General features: G+C 40.0%; 1 pseudogene; it reads right to left on the bottom strand.

The window, feature by feature from the left end:
• The window catches only part of LOC102484206 (thyroid transcription factor 1-associated protein 26-like), a 22,531-nt pseudogene extending 19,387 nt beyond the window's left edge, over positions 1 to 3,144 (bottom strand).
• Between the last annotated feature and the right edge of the window lie 1,913 nt (positions 3,145 to 5,057).

Genomic DNA, 5,057 nt, shown 5'->3' with positions numbered 1-5,057 from the left:
AATTCAACAGAAGAGAGATTAATTACATAAGACTGAACTGATGAAATAGAATTTTATGACTTTTGAGTAAAACATTACTTTTTCTTTACTATGCTTTGTTTTCCCAATTTAAGGATTTTGCTTTCTTTTGAGCTATTGATAGGTTTAGCAATTTGTTAAAATGCTTTTTCTTCTTGTTTGTTTGTTTCTTTAAATGGAAACATAAACTTTTCTCCCTTCCTGACTCCTCTGGAACTGGAAATATCTGGGAGTTTTCTTATTTTGTGACAGGATGGTTATTTGCATAAGTTCAATAATACCTGTTGCCTTGAATCAGAAATGGGAAATACTCATTATTGGACAGGACTTTGACTGGAATGTCAGATCAGAAGGTTAACCAGAAAACTATGGAACTAAGGTAAATCTTAAGTAAGCCAACAGAAGCTTTTGGAAAGATGGCCTAGCACCATCAACAGTTCTGCCTGGCAGAGAGGATTAGAGAAGCTATATGAAAGAATTCATACCATAAAGTAACCTGGACTTTTCCAGTCCTGCACTGTAATCAGTAGATATTGCAAAAGAGCAGCCACAACCAGAGGTCTATCTTGAGGAAGACATTGAAAGTAGAAAAAGAGACTGATCTTTGCTAGCAGATGGTATATCACAGAATACTTGGTAGGCTGTAGAGAGGCATGACATTAGTAGGACATAGATATGGTTAATTACCTGTTGATGATGACATGTATAGTATTCTCAACTGGATTGGTCTGAGAAGTATTTCATGTTGGGTAAATGAACATGCAAAGTTCATTCTCACAAGCAAAATGAGAAATAGTGATTGACTGAAAAAATAATTGGAATAATAATAATAAAGATTGGGGAAAAATTAAAAGCTCTTGGATGATGAAAGGAGGATTTTAATGTCTCTGTATTGACTGATACACGTGATATTCCTTCTGGAAAAAGAAATGTAATACACTGTAAAGTTATATGTGACTCAATGTAATATAAACAAGATTATGATGATAATAAATTAAAAAAAATAATACTTGGTAGGCTGAGCTGAATTGAGAAGGCTCATGTGTGAATTGTGTGCTGGGTGTTTGCTTTTCAACACTCTGAGTAGTTGGCATGTAAATCTTTTCTCAAAAATATTTAAAACAATACTGTCTCTATTACAGATTTACAAACAAAATTATAACAAATATTTTGATAATTATCTTTAAATTCAGTTTTTCAAAGTTTTGAAAGTTGTTTATTAACTGTCAAGGAATATGAGCAAAAACATTTTTTTGATATGTAAAGTAAATGTTTGTGGGAAAATGTAAAAATAAATAAATGTTAAAAAAAATCCCCTAGAACTGCAGCATGACTCCATTTAGAGTAGTAAGATAGACACAAGAGGCAAATAAAGAAATCTGAGATTACTTCAGTCAAAAGACTAGGAAGCTGTTCAAGATTTAGTTTGTGCATATGGAACAAGAACAAGAACTTTTATGCTCTTATAGCATGAATAGTAGCAAACGGTCCTTTTATATATCACCCCATGATTCATTCAGTCTACTCAGTCAGGACAGAATCACATCCCACAACATGACCTGCTGCTTTGAATTTCTATGAGGGCATGACCAATCTGGGAAGAATCCAAGAAGGAAGCTATTCAAAACACATGACTGTAACTGCTCCAGACTGACTATATTATTCATAGAATAACAATTCTGATAATGAGTCTCTTATCCAAAGAACAACTGACAAGTTTTTAAGCTCTGCCTCTCTAAAGTGAAAGTGGATGACTAACATTGTTCTTAGCAGTCAGAGGCACTGTACAGGTGGCTATAATGATTTTAGGTCAAAAAATGCTCAAGCTAAAGATAGACTCAGCTTCAACCAAGCACAGTTTCTACAATCTTAGATAAAATAAAGGATGAAAATAATACATTCCCTATAAAAGGACATTGTCACAAGTCAATGTGGATTTGGATATAAAACAGGAGGTTCTCAAAGAAGAAATTAATGAATTAAGCACTAAAACAGTTTGATCCATATAAGAGCTATGGAATAGGGGGAAGGGGAAAAACCAAGTAGTTTCTCAGCAGTTGGGAAGGAAAGTGCCTCTATAGAGCCAAACTCTCCATGGAGATCAACCTCTTTTTTTTTTTTCGCTATAGGGTGCGTGCACTCACCAGAAAGACAGACAGAAAGCGAGAAATCACTCCCCGGGGGGATGGCCACACCGCAATCCCTTCTCCTCCATTCTCCTCTTGGGATCTTGGGCATGCACACACATGTGTCCCGCCTGAGTTTAGACCACCAGGTCCAGGACTTGAACCGCAGTCGACTACATGGGAGTCCAGCAACATAGCCATTACTGCTGGTCTCCCAACCACCTTTTATAAGAGAAATTAAGAAACCAATTGCTGGGCCCAGCAGATGGCATGGTGGTTAAGGCCCTGGATCCCACGTGGCCAACTTCGCAGTATGAGTACTGGGCCCAATAGCTTCTCCAAGAAAGTACCAAATGGTGGATGACACTGATGCTGCAAGAAGCCTGGAGGCTCTGTGGCCAGGACAGCAGCAGTGATTGGAGTGAGGCAGAGACTGTGAAGCTTGTGGAGGCAAGGCTGAGGACAAAGAGTGGTTCGTGGTTACCAAGGTGCTTACTTGGTTGAGAATATCAAGATCAAGTCCCTGGAGGAGATTTACCTTTTGTCTCTGGTCATCTGAGTCTGAAATTATTGATCTTTTCTTAGAGGAATCTCTCAAGGATGATGTTTTGAAAATTATGCCCATGCAAAAGTGGACTTGCACTGGCAAGTAGACCAGATTCAGGGTAACTGTCATCATTAGGGACTACAAAGGCCATGTTGGTTCGGGTATGAAATCCTTTCAGGAGGCAACCACCACCATCCCAGGGGCCTAACCCTGGTCAAGCTCTCTATCATCCATGAGCAAAGAGGCTATTTGGGGAAGAAGATCAGCAAGCCCCATGCTGTCCCTTGCAATAAGACTGGCTGTCTGTGGCTTTGTGCTAGTGCATCTCATTCCTTCTTCCAGAGTCACTGGCATTGTCTTGGCTCCTGTCCAAGAAGCTGCTGGTGACTCTATCTCAGCCAGGGGCTGCACGGCCACCTTGGGCAACTTTGCCAAGGCCACCTCTGATGCCATCTTTTTCCTTTTCTCTTTCTTTCTCTCTTTCTTTCTTTCTTTCTTTTTTTTTTTTTCTATAGGGCATGTGCACTTGCTGGAGACAGACATACAGAGAGAAAAAGTGAGTAATCACCCCTGCAGGAGGGATGACCACACCACAATATATTCTTCTCCATTTTCCTCGGTATTTGGGGCATGAATGCACACATGCCTGACATGATTTTTCAAGTTGACCATGTGGGATCCAGTCACCTTAATGCTATGCCAACTGCTAGCCCACAATGTTTTTATATAAGAAAAACAAAGTGAAGTAAGCCTGAAAAAATGTAGCAAAATGGAGAAGGTGATTAACTGTAACCATCTGGTTATGGTCTTTTGTATTCCTGCTATGAACCACTGCTGTTACTCATACTGCTTGATGTATAATTGCTATCCCTGTTTAACATGCATGTATTGTAAGTACTAAGAACGCCCAAGGGGGGATTCTCTCAACTGTGAAGAGTCTCTTGTAGAATACTGAGAGTGAGAAGATGACACCAAAACCACCAATTAGACTTCCAGTTCTCTCCTGTATTTTACTACAGGAACCAAGTAGAATTTGAGGAGAAGAAAAAGTAATCAAGTTCTTGGTGAAGAACTTAAAGGTGGTTTTGAGAGATTCTATATTTTAAGACAACAGCTCTAAGACTCCAGTGAAAAAGGCTAATGGGAGGTGGAGGCTTATAGTGAATAACTACCAACTGACTTCAGTTGTTGTCCCTGTAGCTCCCCCTGTTCCAGACTGTGCTTAAATGCATGATCACTACACTGCATCTGGGGAACTTGGATTTCCCTGCTATGTGCATATGGAGTAAGATCCTCTCCCTTCTTGGGTAGTTTGGTTCCAATGCATCAATTATATCATGGTGGTAGGTACCCAAATAAAGAATGAGTGGCAATGGCTGCTTGCTGACCCTCATGAAAGCCAAAGGATGGCTCATTAATCCTGATAGGATATAGAGACCAGCTACCCAAGTCAAGTTCTTAAAAGCCATGTGGACTGACGCACATAGATCAATCTCCCAATAATAAGGGACATTTGCTCACCCTCAGTCTCATTGCAAACCAAAAAAGCAGCTCAGAACTTATTTTTACTGTTTGGATATCAGAGAAAATACATGCCTTATCTAGATAGTTTTTTGCATCCCATTTATATGTCGAGCAGAAAAATTTAACAAATTCAGCTGTGTGTAGTAGTAGCAGTCAGGTTGGGAGCAGTGCAGCAGGCTTGTGTAACTCCACGGATTCCTTTGAATTACATGCATCAGGGTCAGCAGATGGCACAGCGGTTACGTCGCTGGACTCCCACATGGTTGAGCTCAGTCCAAGTCCTGGCCCTGGTGTCTTGATACTCATGCCAGGTTCATGTGTGTGTGCATGCCTAAGATCTCGGGAGGAGAATGAAGAGGAGGGATTTCAGCATGGCCATCACCCCTGCGGGAGTGGGGGTGGTGGGTGGTGATTTCTGACTTTTCCTTTCTCTGTCTCTGTCTCTGTCTGGCAAGTGCATGTGCCCTAAGGCAAAAACTTCTAAAAAAATTTACAAGTATCTGCACCAATGACCATGCTGATTTGAACTTTTACCACAGAGATGCCACTTATACCTTGAAGTGCCTGTTGACATTCTAAACTCACTGACTCCCTGACTGGTCCATTCACTACATACCATCTGAAACACAGCTACTAGCCTGCTATTGGGCAGTTATTACTAGGTAACCTTTTACCTAGACAACAATCTTGGGTTTCTCCCACTAAGATACTAATAACAAAGTCAGAAGAGTACAGCTGTCTTCTTTTAATAAATAGTAATATTTTATTTAAGAGGGGGAAAAATCTGGTCCCACAACTCTGTATTCTTTATATAAAAATGTTGCATACCTTTAGAAGTGATT

This window comes from Tupaia chinensis, unplaced genomic scaffold, assembly GCF_000334495.1.
Source record: "Tupaia chinensis unplaced genomic scaffold, TupChi_1.0 Scaffold148441_1, whole genome shotgun sequence".
NCBI lineage: Eukaryota > Metazoa > Chordata > Mammalia > Scandentia > Tupaiidae > Tupaia > Tupaia belangeri.
The sequence above is the reverse complement of the archived record's forward strand: the minus strand, read 5'-3'. Positions and strand labels throughout refer to the sequence as shown.